The 18390-nt window shown below is 42.7% G+C and overlaps 1 protein-coding gene across 2 annotated transcripts in view; it reads left to right on the top strand.

Annotated features, from left to right (window-relative positions):
• The first annotated feature begins 11902 nt into the window (after positions 1-11902).
• MAP3K20 (mitogen-activated protein kinase kinase kinase 20) overlaps positions 11903-18390 on the top strand; it is a 144704-nt gene continuing 138216 nt past the window's right edge. Inside the window, exon 1 of one of the 2 annotated variants that reach the window (XM_079782149.1) lies at positions 11903-12170. The gene's annotated coding sequence lies outside the window, so the exon portion shown is untranslated. The remainder of the gene's footprint in view (positions 12171-18390) is intronic. The other variant, XM_079782151.1, reaches the window with a different exon arrangement.

Here is an 18390-nt window from a genome sequence, read left to right as displayed (position 1 = left end):
TGTGATAACAACATGGACCTGGCAGGAATGGAGGAGAAGTGATGGTTCCAGCGGGAGTCCTAAAATTCGAGGGCAGAGGGGCAGATTCTAATGGTTCAGCCTCCCCAGTAAGGAGAAGGGCTCGAGGTGAGTAGACACAGCAGCACTGGGGATAGACAGGTTCTGCACCTGCCAAGCAGCAGCCACTTGAGAAGGATGCAGAAAGAGAAGGTTGGATAAACCATACCAGTAAGTGTGTCAGTGGCTGTGTGTGTTAGACAAACAGCCCTATAGACTATATATGTATTATTTATAGAGGCTGTGTATATGTATTATTTATAGAGGCTGAAAAACCCCAAATCTGCAGCGGAGGCCAGCAGGTTGGAGACATAGGAAAGTTGATGGTGCAGATGAAGTCCAAATACGTCTGCTGGAGAATCCCCTTCTGCTTGAGGAAGTCCGTCTTTTTGTTCTATTCACGTTCTCAACGGATTTGATGAGGCCCTCCCAATTACGTAGGGCAATCTGCTCCTTCAAACGTCACCAGTTTAAATGTGAATCCCATCCAAAAACACCCTCCAACTTAGCACAGACAATGATGCTGCTAATCGGGGCCAGCCTTGGTGGATCAGGGCCGGGCTCAGTCATGTATCTGCAGTCAGCGGGGAGAGGGTGGGATGGTTCATCTCTGCTCCACGTGTCTTCCATCTCCCAGCGGCTAGCTCGGGCTTCCTCACTTGTGGGCTGTGCAGGTTCCACAGGGAGCGAGAGGATAAGCAAGAGCTCGCGAGGCCCAGGCTCAGAGCAGGTGTGCCATCACCTCAGCAGCACTCTGCTGGCCACAGTGGGTCAAGAAGCCAGCCAAGATGCAAAGGCTGGAGAAATCATTCTGTCTCTGGATGTGCAGAGCTTCAGCGTCACATGACCAAGACTATGTATTCAGGGAAAGGAAAAGTACTGCCACTTTTGCAAACAGTCTAAGAGTGACAGTAGCACAAAATGTGAGTGACTGTAAGGTATGCTGCTCTTGTTTGGGGAGAGCTGGGGGTCCCTGGTGTTACCAGGTGTTTGAAATGCTTCTCCAGGGTGAATCGAGGAGCACTTGAGGAAGTAACATGGATTAGCAGAAAGATGATGAGCTTTAAGATCAGACAGATCTAGGTAGGACTTGATCAGGGACACCCCAGTCTATACAGCACCTTCATGTGTGTTAGGAAAAAGGCAACCCTTCTCTCCTGCTGGCACTGCCCCCCTGGAGAGCTTCCCCTCAACCAGGCTTCCTCGTGTGTGTGCAGAGTGGTACACAGCCTGCACCAATGTGTGTGGTAGCCCTCAGCTGTGAACACTGGCCAGTGTACTTCACCTCTGAGCTCCCATTAACACATCTGCTGATGGGAATCACAATACCTCCGTCCCAAAGGCTGTGTGAGGATTCAGTGAGTTAAGGTGCCGAGCATACCGAGTGCTTGGTGAGCCAGAGATAGCCATATCTTCTATGAGAGGCCACAGTAAAGAGTACATTAGAACATTCAAGGATGCCTGAGGGTCTCCGGCCAAACCAATTATGAAAGGATGGAGAAGGAAAGAAACGTATATGGCGGATGTGAATCACTGAAATTTATTTGGGATGAAGGGGCAGTTCAAGAGGCCTGTCCTTTACCCTCATCCTTTCCACCCCAAACTTACATCAATTTTGCAAAGTTTTTGCTGCAGTAACTGAAACGGGATACTATTATCTTGTTGAGACCCAATTTAAAAGTTATTTACAGTGAAAAAGAAAACATTTCAAGTTACTGAATGAGAGAAGTAAAAATAGAATAAAAGACTCATGCTTCTTGCCAACAAATAAAATGTTCATACATGAAAGAGTAGATCAGAAATTAAACCAAAGTGTAACACAAGTCATACATCCACAGGTCTCACTAGAAGTTAGGTTTTCACTTCCCCTGGGTGTTCATTTGCACGAGCAGTCGGTTGAGCCTAGAAACAAGTAAGCACTGTTATGAGATTCCTCTTCATTGCTAGCTCTAATCTCCTCTCACCTGATGCTCACAGGCCATTATAAAATCCATCTATACTTCTGGCTTCAGAAATTAAAACGAAGGTATGGGTCAAAGTTTGTATTAAGTTAGGGATTATTGCCTGTGGCACTCTATGTGAACCAGGTGACGCTGGGCCATTTTAATTAAGAATTCGTTTTCAATAACAGCACAAGCAAATGAATTACACTAAGTCAACATTGAAACAGTTGCAGGTGGGGGGGGGGTTATGGGAATAAGTGAGATATGCAATTGCACTACAGGCTTAATGTGCAGAGTTCACTTATGCATTAGAAAAAAAAATCTTTGAAGCAACTGAATAAAGATGTTTAACACAGGGCATGGAAATCTTTTGAGCATAAAGAGAAGATGACTGCAAGGGGGGAAAAGAGGAAATGTTGTACTTCTATTTAAAATTGGAAGAAAAGCAAGGTCACTAAGGAATACAGTGTTTTAAATACAAACTTTTCTGAATGTTGACTTAGGAAGAGAATTTTCTGGGATATTTTGGTTCCAAAACTTTAGGAACCAAAGTTTTAGATTAATTTCACCAAAATACTCTAAGTGACGTTTAGATAAGAGATTTGGGTGTATTTTCAAAGTTTTGTTTTTAAAATACAAGTGGGGTGTGTGTGTATCCCTTCATAAGTATTCTATATGTCATGCATATGCCATGGGAAGTCTTCATTATTACAGGACATAACATTGTTCTGCATTCATCACAAAGAACCCACTCATATTGAGGAAGGGTTCCCATTGTATTTGAAATGCTTTATCTCTTGAGCTGAGTGCTTGCTTGCTTTCATATTATTCTCTATGCGTTATTTCATTTAAAATTGACTCCACTGAAATCAGAGCATTATTGAATTATGTAGATGTACTCAACATTTTGTAGAAATGATGAATAAGGGGCCTTCATTATGGAACCTCACATACTCCTTTAGAAAACCCTCATTGGACATACCTTGTCTTCCAAATCTCCCTTCTTTGCTGCCAATCATAAGGTCTCCTCTTTCTATTCCCAATTCTCCCCATCTCTCCACTTTACAGATCACCCTTGAGGTTTGCTTATTTTCTTGTTTATCCAAATCAGATTAAGTTTTTCATAGCTCTACCTTCCAACTTGAAAATCTCCAGTCTGCCTGTGGCTAAAGATATTGTTTGTCCTGAGCAAACAGAAGACCATCCTGCTACCAGGATCATTCTCTTTAGAAGGGGAATATAAATGACCAAAACAAAAAAAAAGTAAAAATTGTTATGACAGAACATAGGAAACATAGTCTTATTTGAAACCAAATCTGGCTACAGCTCCTTCTGCCTCCTATGGGTGGGGTGGGTACATAAGTCACATCAGGGAAAGTGAATCTCTCTCTTACTTTTTGCTTCAGAGACTAGTGAGGAAAGAAAGAAGGAAAGACAGATGTGTCAAAGCCTTCCTCAATTCTGCTGTGGTGAGCACACTTTCAGCATGGGGGTGCATTTGCGGAAATAGGAGCCTAACCCAGCCATCACCTTTCTATGTGCAGATGAATTCCCAGAACACACACTGACGTCACTCTCCCTTTCTCTTAAATGCCCGAAGTCATAGAAAATTTAGGGGAGAGTTTTCCCCCTGCTATTATTGACACATCCTCAGAGGCTATAGTGATATTTTTAATGCCCTTCGTAATGTCAAAGGACTTCTATCAATTTCTAATTGGTTCCTGATCTTTACCTTTTTTGATAACTGGTTTCTCAAGTTGTAGCAAACTTTAACTATCCAGTGGGCTACTCTTCCTGGGGACATTTTTGGGTCACCTCCTGCATTATCTCTCATATTTCATTCGCCATCCAAGGTTATAACTTGCAAAAAAGGAAAAGAAAAAGTCCAAAGCATGAGAGCACTAATTCTACTGTGATGGCCAAGTCAACCATAAAATATGTATGTAAGCTAAATGCATCCTAAAGCAAACCTGCCAGTCAGCTTATCTCCCCATGTACTCAAGGTTCCCATTGGGTCTTCCTATTCAGGGAAGTGTCCTATAGGAGAAAGATCTACTTCCCAACAGCAGAGAAAGTCCATGCCAGCCAATCAAAACAGTCAGCATAATTCTTCATTCTTAAATCTAAACAATAACTATTGTTCTCCAGAAATATCTGAGAAAATTAGTACCATGAGGAAAATAAGGTGAAAAACTGACTCCAGAAGAAACAGAACTAATTCAGTTAACTGAATAATAATAATAATAGCAAATATTTAGCATATGAAATGTGACCAATAGTAACAATAATAATACGTAGCATTACTAAACACTAACTCTGAGCCAGGTCCTGATTTAAACACTATACATTATACATTAACTTATTTAATACAAACAAAAATTCTATTATGATCTCCATTTTACAGATGAAGAAACAGGCTCAGAGAAGCTGAGTAAAATACCCACGATCACACAGCTCATAAGCACCAGGTCTATCTACGGCCAAAGCTCATGTTCTTAGTCCCTATGCTATATTGCATAGAAAACTTTAATCTTTTGAGTTTTAAACATTTTAAAGTCCTCATTAACATTTGACCCTAGGGACCCATCAACTTATTAAGTGACTTGCCTACATGTCTGGGAAAGGGTGAGAGCTTGAATTGGTTGCCATCTACATACACATTGGGAGATAAGACTGGTAAATCAGTCCTAGAACTTCAAGAATACCTACAAGCTTCATTCTATAACAGGATAGCAACACTAAAACTTGTTGCATCCAGATCTTTCAAGACCAAAAAAAATCTGAAAGACATCTATTTAGAGAAATATCAAATGCATCTTCCTCAGAGGTTGGGGATGTTGGTCGTAGATATCAAGCTGTGTAATCTAACCCACTGAAACTTGTTAGAGAGGTTTATGCAATTAACTTGCAAGGCAAAATGATCCAGATAAACTGGTTGTCTAGACAGGCCAAGGTTGGCTAAGTAAGGTTGAATTTTTATTATTCAACTGAAATAATTCAGTAGGATTTTGCAAATCTGACTTAAAATTATTTTGAAATATCTACCATATAAATTTGGTAAGGTTTGCTTTATATTAATGAATTGAAACACTAAGACCATTACCTAGCTATTTCAACTCTTCTACTTTTTCCTGATATCTGGTGGTAAAGATAATTTTGATAAAGACATTTAAATAATTGAGCAAAAATGCGTTTGTATGCTATGTGTTTGGGCGGAGGGGATTATAGTGATGTAAACATGCTAGATGATTATCTCTAGTCTCTACTTCACTCTGATAGAACATTTCTTCTTTGAAGTACTTCTGTATTTGTCAGTTCGGGCTGCCATAACAAAATAGCATAGACCAGGTGGCTTAACAACATAAATGTATTTTCTTACAGTTCTGGAGCCTGGAAGTCTGAGAGAAGGACCAGTGCTATAAGAAAAGAACCCCACCCTTACGACCTAATTTAATCTTAATTACCTCCTCAAAGCCCTACCTCCACATACAGTCACATTGGCGATAGACCCAATGAATTTTAGGGGGCAATGATTCAGTTCATAGCAACTTTCTATCACGTACTATGTGTATATCACTATAATAGTACACTCCTTCCATTGAAATACTTCCTCTCATGCACCTGCGAGTATTTGATTTTTCAGTCCCCAAGGGAAGAAAAAAAACCCACTACATCATTTTTATTTTTTTTATTCTTTATTTTTTTTTATTGAGGTATTATATGTGTACATATCTTACCATTACCCCCCCACCCCACACCCACACATGCCCTCACCCCCCAGAGTTTTGCGTCCATTGTTTATGCTTATATGCATGCATACAAGTCCTTCGTTTGATTTCTTATCTACCCCCTCTCTCCCTAACTTTCCCCCTGTAATTTGAAAGTCTGTTTGTTGCTTTAATGTCTCTGTAACTATCTTTTTGTTCATCAGTTTATAATGTTCTTTATTATCCATAAATGAGTGAGATCATGTGGTATTTTTCTTTCATTGACTGGCTTATTTCACTTAGTATAATATTCTCCAATTCCATCCAGGTTGCTGCAAATGATGAGAATTCCTTCTTTTTTATGGCAGCATAGTATTCCATTGTGTACCACTACATCATTTTTAGAGATTAAGACCATTTCTGAAGAAAAAGTTCAAAGTAGGAGAATGATATAGAAATGTATCATTAAGCGTGGTTGGTAATGAAGAAAGGAATATGTCAGGAGGATGAATTAGTGAGAAGAGGAAACAGTAAAGTGTCCTTTTCAAGAATAAGCTCTCATAGAATTTCCAAAAATTTACATAAGACCAGTCGCCCTGGATGAAAAAACAAATTAATAAATAACCCAATTGATGTTTTTGGACAAAGTTCAGCTCTTTAAAACTTCAAAATTAAGAAAAAAGAATGAAAAAGAGTTTTCCATAAGGAAATGAATATTACTTGTTTGGCGTGGGTTTTTTTTTCTTATCTTTTTTTAACTCAGAGGTCTACTGTGGAGTTATTTATGGATATAGAATATGAAATTGTTTGTTGTTTAGTTAGAGAAATTCTAAAATGCAGATATTTTCAAATCTTAGATATAGCACTCAATTGCATTGAAAACCAATTCTGAAAGGATAGCATGTCTTTCACCATAAAAATTGGACATTTACTGAAAGTTCAACATAGAAAATCTTCTGGAAATACAGGTTTTATTTCTCAATGAAAACAATATTCTGTATTTGCCTTTACTATGTTTCAATAAAAACAATACCTGTTACTTGCTTTTATATCACTTATAAAACACTTTTACACAAATTATCTCACTTGAAGTTGACCACAAACCTCTGAGGTGGATAGGTAAGTTATGAGGGACAACTCACAGATTCAGAAACTGAGATTTAGAGGTTATATAAAATTTTCAATGTGGAAAAGAAAAGATTACCATGGGCTTCCTCAGTTAACAATTTAGGGGAGGGGGGAGAAGAGAGAGATATTATTGGTGAGGGGAAAGAAAATAGTTCCTGGAAATATTATGTAGAAACATGAAGACTCACCTCATGCATAATGATTTAAAATTGCAATATGGGAACAATAAGCACTGAAATACGTGGCATGTAGGGAGCCTCATTTCACTAAAACTGAAAACTGGCTCTATAGAGGCCCAATAAGGAGGATGATGTGTGACATCAAGTGAAGCAAAGGCTTAATGAGCCTCACTCTCTGACTTGAGGGTGGCATGTACAAGTCTATTATTAAAAACAAAGTCACCTCGGATTCTCTAGGAGTCAGGGAGTCCGTGAGCAGATTTATTAGAAAAGAAAATACATACACACCCCTAATATATATATAATTTATTTAACATAAATATTAAAAAGATCTAGTTCTATTTAAAACATTGAGACCATGCATAGAAAAATAAAATATTTTATTATAAAATAATTTTTAATGTAGAATATTTCTTATGTCAGTGCAAGAATATCCACTGAGAAAAAAAAAGACTTAATTTCATTTTATAAATAGCTATGGATTAGAATATAACAATAGTTCTAACTCTGCTATTGCTGTGCATTTAAAGCCAAGATGATGACTGTATTGAAAAAGAGGGAAAAGAAAATCAATAGATTATTGCTTCAATGAAGCTCACAACAGTGCTGATTAGAGAACACAAATAGATGGCATGATAGGAAAATAACTATAAACTGGGTATGGATTTAAGCCTATGTTAAGACCATTCTTAACTGCAATGTATCTTTAGAAAACATGCATTGAAATTACAACAGCAAATTAAATCTATTCGACCACAAAATTTCATACATAAGAAATAGCATTTATTAATGATCTGGAAGAGGGCGTAAATAGCATGTTAATGAAATTTGCAAATGATACTAAATTGGAAGGTGTGACAAACAACAAAGACAGGGGCTTATTACAAAAGAACCTAAAAGTTAGGGGAAAGCCAATGGTGGCCAAAAAAAAGCAAATAAAAACTTATAAAAATATTCATTGGAAAAAGTTCAACTTGAGAAAAAAATAATACAAAAGAAGTATGGCTGCAAAAGTGACTAGACTTTGATCAGGATTTCTATATATATGAAAGCCTAAGTGACCATTATGACCAGTTGACCGAACGACCAGTTGACTGGTTGCTATGACATGCACTGACCACCAGGGGGCATATGCTCAATGCAGGAGCTGCCCCCTAGTAGTCAGTGCACTCCCACAGCCAACCTCCCGTAGCTGGCCAACCTCCCGCAGTCCCTCCCCCCAGCCAGCCAACCTCCTGCGGGGAGGGGACGACTGGGCGAGACGGCCCTGATCGGCCTGTTGCTGGCCAAGCCAAGGGACTCCACCCGTGCATGAATTCATGCACTGGCCTCTAGTTCTGATTATAATAAACTAGTTAATTCACTCTTGAGAGGGCCTGGGCCCGCTGCTGGGAAGTAGTCATTGCTTTGCTCTGCTATCCTCTCTCTAGGCAGACCAGAGGAACTACATTGCTTAGTTGTAGACATTTTGGAGGCAAGCAAAATTAAGAAAACATAGAGACCAGGAATATCAGTTAACAGAACAAAACAAAACAAAAAAACTACATTGAAGCAAAAAGAATGACTAGTGAAGACACACGGTATGTATTAGTGTTATCTAATGGAGTGTTTATAATGAAGAGCAGCTACTAGTGTAAAACTCTTAGCTCAGTGCATGGCATATGAGAAGTTAGTAAATATTAGCAATCACAATTATTATTCTTGTTATTATCATTATTATTGCTACTGCTATTAATATTAGTACAACCGTGAGACAATTCCCTCCTGGCAGTGTCTTCACTCAGATATTGAAGGGATTTATTCCTTGAACTTGTTCAATGCTCTTGGGCCTTTGTACTTGTTGTTCTTGTTATAGTACCTTTCCCTCCTTTTTGTCCAGCAAATTTTCTTCATTCTTCTTGTAGGGACTTAGCAATTCTTTGTCTTGGAAGCCTTCATTGACCCCCCGAAACGGTCAGGTGCCCTGGTGTGAGGCCCCATCGTTATCTCTTTAAGAGCACACCATAGCATAATGGCTTGTGTCTTTTCTGGCTTTTCCATTGCACTCTGAAAACTCTGTGATAGCAGGGACCACGCCTGAGTCACTGTTATCATCACAAACTCAGCCAGCGTGCCTGCCATTCAATAAATGTTTGTTGAATAAATTTCGCCAAAGTCCCCAATTTCTCTTCTTGCCCTACTGCTCCTTTCATACCCTAGATCACCTAAGTAAATTTGGTACCGGACATATTCTTGTGCATTCTCGAGTCCTCAGGTTAGATGTGAAAACTAAGCTCAAACAATGACCTGATCTCCATTTGCGATTTTAAGGAAATGGCTACTTATCATAAAAGATGTTTGAGTGTGTGCCTTAATTTCCCAGGGATTCAGAGTGTTGCAGGAGATAAGGCACCACACTTTGTAGGAAAGGGAGTTAATGCTTAGCTATGATGCAGACACAGACTACCCCTAATCTAAGATGGAGAACTGAGATGGCTAGGGAGAATGCTCCTGGGTACCAGCTCTCATCACAGCTCTTATCACTGTAAGGGGAGGAAAGGCTACACAGGATACTTTCCTTTAAGTTACCTTTCCTTCTTTCCTTAATAGAATTTATGTCTGCACTTCTCTGACCTACTGATAGCTGGTGGCACTTCCAGAATTTCTATTTAAGAAAAACTCGTGAATGAGAGGAGGCTAGGAGACTTTTCCTTTAAGCTAAATTTGCATAGCAAATACACTGTTTTTAGTGTCATTGCATGTTTATTTTGGAGGGTGTTCTTGGGTACAAGTGGGTGCTAAGGACTCCCAATCCACCCCACTCCTGAAAGTACATCTATTTTTAGTATAGAGACTAAAATAAAGAAAAAGGAAGGCTTGATAAGAGACTATTTTGCTATTTACGTTTATAAACCTATATGGGTGAAAATTAACCATTATGCTTCCAAAAAGATTTGGAAGTTTGAAAAAGTCAGCCACAGGAATAAGCACTAGACCACAGTTACTAGGTCTGGCGCCTAAAGCGATCAGTACAGTCATAAGGAAACAGGCAACTTGACCAAAGAAGAGTCATACTAGAGGCAATCAGTTTATCACACAATTATGCATATACTTCAGCTATGGACACAAATCATAAAATATAAGTTACGACCTCCAGGTGCTGGCAACGTAATTGGGAATACAAGAGAATGTCTACCAGATGATCATTTAGGCATGTCTGGGAGACTCCTCTTTAGTGTTCACTGTTCCTGCTGGTTATTCTCTTAGCCAATTATAAGGGGGGAAATAGAACGAAGAAAAAATGGATGGGAAGGAAGGGTCATGTGGCTAAACATATTGACTCCTAAGGCATGTGCTCCAAATTTAAAGCAATACATTCATAGTTTTAAAGCTGGAACCTGGAGCTAACATCTAATTGGGCCTTCTTGTTTTGCAGAGGAGAAAGCGGAGGCCTGCCTAGCAAAGTATCCAGCTGCTAAGTGCCAGGAGCCAGGTTCTTTGGTCCCCAATCCAATGTCCTCCCCACCACAATGTAGTTAGTGCCTCTGATGGTCAGGTAAAATGACTGGGGTTGCCTTATGCCTGGGCCTATGCTAAAGAGACTTAGTTTTCTCTTACTGTTTAGATGGTTTTTAGGATCATTTGATTGGGATTTTTTTTTGAATGACAATTTTCATCAATCCTAATTTCTCACTTAATGAAGTAGAATCCATCCATGCTAAAAGTTCTCGTCAAAGGGGAAATTCAATGAATCTGCATAACAGACTAGAAAGCTGTGTTTTGACCTGTATGTACCCATCCCTCCACTTTCATATCTAACTAAATGAATGATTTACAATATTTCCCTCCTGACCTCTTTTCTGTATCTCAGCTTCATATTTCAACTGCTGCATCTCTACCTGTCTTCCGTCCCATGACCTCAGCTCAACAGGAAGCCAGCTTCTCCTCCACGCATCCCTGTTTCTCTCCATGACACCATCGTTGTGCCCATCACCCAGGTCTAAAATCTTTGGCATCATCTCTGACTCTTTGCTTCCTCTCTTCTACATCGCCAATTTCTGTGGCCTCTTCCTGAAACTTGTCTCTCAATCCCATTGCTTCTTTTCTAATTCCATCTTGCACACTCTTACTCAAGTCCTCGCAGCCCCATTCCCGGGGAGTGACAATACTTACCACTCACCGCTGCTTCCCATTTTCCCCTGACAACTCATCCTACAGCCCCGTGGACTGCTCTTCCCCTAAATCGCTATTAAAATAAAAAGACAAAGACCTATTTGACCCCTTTGATTCTACCTTCCCATATTCCCCAAGTGTCCATAGATGGCAAACTCCAAAGTCAACCCCCTGGATAATGTTGCCATACTTTTGCAACATCGTCTCACTTTTCCTCCACAGAACCATCCTTCCCAATCCACAGTTACTTCTCCTCCCCGGGATCCATTTCCACCTCTTGCTGACACCTGGCACACGAGCTCTCCTGTCCTCATCTGAACTCAGCTTTGTTCAAGTCCCCAACCTGGGCACAGAGCCATGACCCCTCCTCAAAATTCGGTCGGTATCTACTGAGGGTCCCACTGAGGCAGCCTGCAGCCCTCACTCCACAGAAATGTCTTCCCAGGCCTGTCCCCTTCCTAACTCGGTCATGAAGATCTGCAAGGATCCAAGCAACCTCCCGTCTTTGTCCTGTTTGTGGGTAGGACTGACTTGACAGGACAGGTGGTGGTTAACTTCTTTAAAAAGACGTGAAGGTACCCAGGGAAGAAGAGGAGGCCCCGGCCCCGGCGATAGGGCAGGTGGCAGGTGCCCCCGCTGAGCGCCCCCGGGTTCCAGGGCGCGGGGCGGGGGGCGCCCCTCGGGATGCAGGCGGGAGCCCCCGGAGCGCCGCCCCACGCCCGGTGGCGGGCGAGTCGGCGCTGCCGCCGGCCGGGCTGCGGCGCGGGCTGGGAGGCCCGGCCGTTCCGCGCCCGGAGGTAGGTGGTGCTGTTGCCGTGACTGCCGGTCTCATTGGCGCGGGGCGGAGAGGCGGAATGTTCAACTCCTGACTCCGGCGGAAGCGTGGGAGCCGCACGGGCCGCCGTCCTCTCGACCCCCGGCCGCCGCCCCTGCCCTCGGCTCGCGGGGCCTCGGCGCCCCGGCTGCTGCTGCCCGGCTGCTGCCCGCGTCCGGCCGGGAGCCAGGTAAGGACCGGGCGGAGGCCGGGGAGGGAGACGGTGCGAGGGAGGCCCGCGCGCTCGCGAGTCGTCCCGACGCTCCGGGCCGCGGCCCAGCCGGGAGCCTGTCCGGGGTGCGGGGTTCCCCCCCCCCGGGGGGCCTTCCTCCCCGACCCGGAGCCCGTCCGGGCGGCGGCCGCGGGGGCAAACGTCCCGGGCTCCCGTGGACTCGGCGCCGGACCTCGGCCGCGAGCGGCTCGGGAGTTCGGGCCGGTCCCACGCAGAAGTTGGCGCGGGGCAGAGCGGGGCGCAGCCCGGGGCGCCGGCGGCTCTCTGGGCCCGGGGCGCGGGCGTGGGGCGCCTCCCGGGCCGTCGCCTCCCGCACCGATCGGGGGGCGCCGGAGCGCAGGCCTCGCAGGGGGGTGACCCGGGCACCTCTCCTCTCGGGAAGCGAAACTCGAGTCTCCCCAAATCGGGGCTGGGTGCCGGCCGCGTCCCCGCAGAGCGCGCGCGAGCGAGGGGAGACCGCGAACGGGGGCTTTCCCGCCGGGCGGGGCGCGATGTCTCCCCCTCGGAGCGGCCGCTTCCTGCCCCGCGGGAGCCTGCGCCCCCCCGCACCCCCCAGGGCCCCTCTTCTCCTTCCACGCGAGCTGAGGGTCACCCCTTGGCCGACCCTGCGGCGTGCCGGGTCCCTGGGCTCCGGGAACTGCACCAGGCCCGCCGCGCCCGGCGTGCCCCTGACAGCTCGCAGAAAACTTCCCTACAGAACTGGCGAGGGGACGCCGACCTGCCCGAGGAAAACGGGGCGATCCTTGTTAGGGTGCTGGAAACGTGTGTTTCTCATGCGCCTCAAGATCCTGCGTAAGCACTGTTTATGGAGAACTTAATTACTATTTTTGTTAGTTTCTTTAATAATGAAAGCAACGCAATTTAGTGGCATATTCCAAATGATACTACAATAAGCAGCTCTCAGCGATAATGGTGTATTCAAAAGCAACTTACAGGATTAGTTCGAAGATACTGGAGCTAAGGTGACTGTGAAGCCTTTTTGCTTTTCCGAACTCAGTTTAATTGAACGTCCGGGATTCAGTGGATCCAAACCTACCAAACACATTTAAAGACAAAAATAAAAAAAGTGATTCAAGACAGTTAACGTCTTCTTTGTAGTAGGACCATCTCCACAGTGAAATTTCATGGTTTTGATTTTCAAAAAAATATGCGTCGGCTGCATTTTGATTATGGTTTTTGGTTATGTGTAGAGCCTTTGTTTTCAATTCCTACTACAATAGGGAGAGATTTGGGAGATTGTAAATGAATATGAATTTGTTTTGTTTGGAAAGAGGGAATTAAGATAAAGAAAAATGGTCTTTTGAGCAATGTGCACTGTTTATTTTAATCTTAAACAATTTAGTTCCTATGATAACTTGTTTTGGAATTGTTTTGGGAGGTGTTTTCTTTTTCTTTTCTTTTTACTGGAAGATATTATTGTTTAAATCAAAAGTTTTAGTACTAATAATTCCAGAGTAAATGACCATAATTTGACACTTATCCTTTTAGGGAACATATAAGAACACGTTGGAGGAGAGATGGATAGAGTGAGAGAGGGAGAGAATGAGAGAGAGAGAGAGAGAGAGAGAGAGAGAGAGAGAGAGAGCCAGCCAAATATTAAGCATGATGATTTGGATCTAAAAATGGATGGTCAAAGATCTTGGGAACTGAGGGACCTTCTTGCCAAATAAGGACACTTGGCAGGCTGCACTGTATGTTTTAAGTTAGCACAAGAGTGAGTGCTATTGGCAATATATTGGCTGAGTGCCTATCTGGATTGAGTAGTGAAACTGACTCTGATAGGGCTACACAATTATAAACAGAGTTATGAGGGGTGTGGAGTGAGTAATCTAGTCATCAGAGAAAACACTGGCCAAATCCCAGTGATGTTTCGTGAAAAGAGGTTAGATGTAGCTATTAGTGTGGAGTGAAAGAGAAAAATGGACAGTTGATTTTAGAAATTGATAGATTCAGAGAAAAGAGAGGAGAAAATCAATGATTAAAAAACAAACAAACACAGAAAAAGGTGTTTGTGGTGATATAGTACTTCTTAGACTAAGACAGCCTTATGTCTGTATCCAGAGATGTTGGCAATAAAAATCAATTTGGCCCTAGATGGTTTGGCTCAGTGGACAGAGCATCAGCCTGCGGACTGAAGAGTCCTGGGTTCGATTCTAGTCAAGGGCACATGCCTGGGTTGCCGGCTGGATCCCCAGTGGGGGGTGTGTAGGAGGCAGCCAATCAATGATCCTCTTTCATCATTGATGTTTCTCTCTCTCTCTCTCTCTCTCTCTCTCTCTCTCTCTCTCTCTCTCTCCTTCCTTTCCCTTCCTCTCTGAAATCAATAAAAATATCTTTTAAAAAATCAGTTTGGATCATTTGTTTTCCATTTTATTTTACCCAGGACAGATTCATAGGGAGGGTGTCGTGTACTACTGCAGGGAAGATTTAGGCTGCATCTTTTGTGGCTATTAACCTTGCCCTGCTACACACAAATAAGCAGAGTTCCAGCTGTGACCAGAGAAGTGCACCTGTTAAGGAAGGAGAGCTCTAAACACTGAGCTTAGATTGGTGTGACTGATACAGGGTGCTTTTGTGTCAGACCCTCCTGCAGACAGCTCAAGCATCGATTATGCCCTAATAGCAGTTAAATAATCCCAGCACAGGAGACAATTCTGTGAGAACAAAGCAGCCACACATTTGACACCCTAACCCCAGCATCACGATTGCTAATAGGAAGTGAAAGCCTCAGATTGAACTGTACGTGGATGGTAAGCAATCCAGTAATTACTGTAATAAGAAAAGGATTTGTTTAAAGTGTGTGTGTTTGGGGGGGAGGGGGTGCAAATTAGAAGGAGGAAGAAGAATATAGTGGAAAAAGACATATGGTATGGTGGGGGAAATGGTATTACTTTGGAGTCAGACTTGAGTTTGAATCCCAGTTGTGTCAGCTTTAAGTTAGGTAGTTGGCTGGGGCATCTTTCATACCCTTGACAATCAGTTTCCCCGCATGTAAGATGGGGACAGTGATGCCTTGCTTTATGAGACAGCGCATGGAAATGCTTGGACCAGTGCCTGAAACTTCAGCTGCCATAACTGAATAATAGAGAAGGGTGCTTTTTCACATTCTCAAGTTATACACAGAGAAAGCTTCCTGTCTCACCTATCCCCAACTAAGGCTTGCCCTTGGTAGCCTGCCCTGTTCCCAGATCATGGTTACATGTGTCTGTGGGGCTAGAAGGTTTTCATAGCTACTCTCCTGCTTTTAGTATAAGGATTTCTAAAGCAGCTATGTGCACCTCTGTGTTTACTAGTATATACAGTTTTGTAATGCTTTCAGGGGAGAATCAGAAAATTCATGCATTTAAATATCTGTATGAGAAGCTTGAAGAATTTGGGGGTTGCATGAAGAGGGGAAGGTTATGTATGACCTAGAGACCAAAACCAAAACCAAAATCATTTTACAGCTGATTTTGAGCACAGTTTATCTCCAGGGACCAACATCCTCTTTCTGGACTTATCTCTGGACTTTCATCTAGGAAAACCAAAGAGAGAAGGCAAGAATTGCTGTCTAGAGATCATGGAGTAATATTTGCTCATTAAATTCTGCGTTCCTTCAGGATTTGTAATTATAGGCATAAATACCCCCAATGGAAGCAAGCACTTTCTTTAAAATCTTGTATTTAATCATGAAAATGCATGTGACTTTTATATTCTCTTCTGTATTGTTTGACTTCATTGTACAAGACAACACAAACAGATACTAAGCATGTTTATCCCCCCCCCCCCCCGATCTTAAAGTAAAATGGATGCTGTCGGATGTGTGTTTATTCATATACCGTCTGCACAGTGCTGGGTACCCACCTGTGGGAATACCCACATTTGAGGAGTATGGGCCCGGTTCTGATCATCGGTGCTGCGCCATCAAGCTTCACAGCTCAGCCCAATGCATGGGGTAATGCAGATCCATTTTGCTAAGAAAAGAATAGGGGTGGATCATCGTCCAAAGAGTTCATTTTTCAGTGGCTTTCAAGGGGAAAAGAGCTCTTTGCCTTGAGAGGGGAGGGGAGCAGGGAGAGGACAGTTGTAGGATAGAAATCTGGCATAAGGCTTTCACCTTCCCGGCCAGTTTGGGAGGAGACATTTAGGAGGATAATCCAGTTGTCTCCATTGTTTCCATCACTGGTGTTAATCACTGTGCTCTTCGCGTCAGGTTCGTGACTATCCCTGAGAAGAGATTCATACTTTATAGTAGGTTAATTAGCCATTGCTTACTCAAAGGGTTGGAGTAGGCCTTAAAAAACCATTCATTCTCGAAGCTGATGTGGGAGTCTCCTACTGTACATGCCCTCCTCCCATTGAACACTGTCAATGATGGGGAACTCACTAAACGGCGCGGGGGGGGGGGGGCATATTTTCTTGTTAGGCAACTCTAATAACCAGCAATTCTTTCTGTAACTTTTGTCAACAGATAACTTTTCCTCTGGATCAGTGATGCATAATTTAGGGTCTGTCTTTGGTCTTCTCTAGTTTTAATAACGCCCCCATTTTCTTTCATTTTATATCAAGGTCCCTGGGTTTTAACCTCATATTGACCCTTCTCAGGGAACATTCATTCTAAGCAATTAGTCCAAAAATTGTAACTGTTAGCAGTAGCCAGATGCTTTCTATTTGACAGAAAACCAGGTTCAAGGGTAGAAACAAAAGCTGAGTAGCAGCAGGATCTAGGGAAGTGTAGGCCTGCTGACTGAGGAGCAACTGCTTTCTCCCCCACCCCACCCCAAACACCCCGAAATTCCTCTTCTAGCCAACCCACAGAAAAGTGCCCTGTTAGCGCTCCTGTATTTCATTCAGATTCCGAATTTCTGTTCCTCCCGCCTCCAGCCATTGAACACAGGAAGCCCCGCAGTGCCCAAGTCGTGCATTGTGCCCATTTCTCGTGTCCTCTTGGGCCTCTGAGCACAGATATGTTTCCACGCAGCATTTCTGTGGCACAAGTGCACCTACCCCTCACCTTCCTGTCCCTCCTATATTCTGCCCCTGGTCAGCATTCAAGGAAGTGTGTCATGGAAGCCTGTTTTTCATTCATTGAAACCGTAAAGTGTAAAGAAGACTGTTTCTTTTAACTAGCTCATTTTTATTTTAACCTTTGCTCTAACTAGAGAGTTATGTTACATATATAGTAAAACATAGAAGAAAGAAAAGAAACAATAGCTGTTGTATTTTTAAGATTCTGAACGTGGAATTCCCTGAGATATCTGTGACTGAAGATCCTATTCACTGCCTGGCCGGCGTGGCTCAGTGGTTGAGTGTCAACCTATGAACCAGGAGGTCAGGGTTCGATTCCCAGTCAGGGCACATGCCTGGGTTGCAGGCTCAATCCTCAGTGTGGGATGTGCAGGAGGCAGCCCATCAATGATTCTCTCTCATCATTGATGTTTCTAGCTCTATCTTCCTCTCTGATATCAATAAAAATATATTTAAAAAAAAGAGATCCTGCTCACTGAACCTGACCTATTCTCTGTAAGATAATACTGCTTTTCTCCTGTGGCAGCCAGGGAGGAAGGAAAGAGTATCTGTGGTAGACATAGTACTAGTTAGTGCTAGTCACATACCTAGTCTCCTCTTGCTAATAGAGATCTTAACTTTTTTTAGTGACTAAAAAACAGGAACATAGTAGAATAGAATACTTACATCTTCAACTGTGGTGTTATGAACCCCAGACCAGAGCTTTCCCCATTTTTGGGAAGCTAAGACTCATAGGAAAAAGGAACAAACACTGAAAGGAACAAACACTGCAGAACCATTATCCAAGTGGTGTTTTAATACACATGATGATAAAGCACAGTTTTACTAGCTTATTCATTAATCTATGTTTAGGAGGCTGAAATAATACTAAGTATTAGGGCAGCATACATGGCAAAAGAATTTGTCGATGGCTGTTTTCCAAAGCCTTTTTTGTCATATTCAGGACATAATAAAATTAGTTTTTCTATATTGCTTTAAAAATAAACTTGTAACTTTTGTGAAGAAGGGAAAAAGGAAAGTGTAAATTAGGGATAGAAGAATACCAAGGATCTGAATTCAGAAATAGGCCCTAAACCTAAAAGATAGAAAATTTCAGAAAAAAAGTCCAAAGACCTATTTTCTAGTAAAGTTAATCCTTTTATAAAGTAGATTTAATTTTTTAACATTAGCT

Source organism: Cnephaeus nilssonii (assembly GCF_951640355.1).
Source record: "Cnephaeus nilssonii genome assembly, chromosome: 10".
Lineage (NCBI taxonomy): Eukaryota > Metazoa > Chordata > Mammalia > Chiroptera > Vespertilionidae > Cnephaeus > Cnephaeus nilssonii.
The sequence above is the reverse complement of the archived record's forward strand: the minus strand, read 5'-3'. Positions and strand labels throughout refer to the sequence as shown.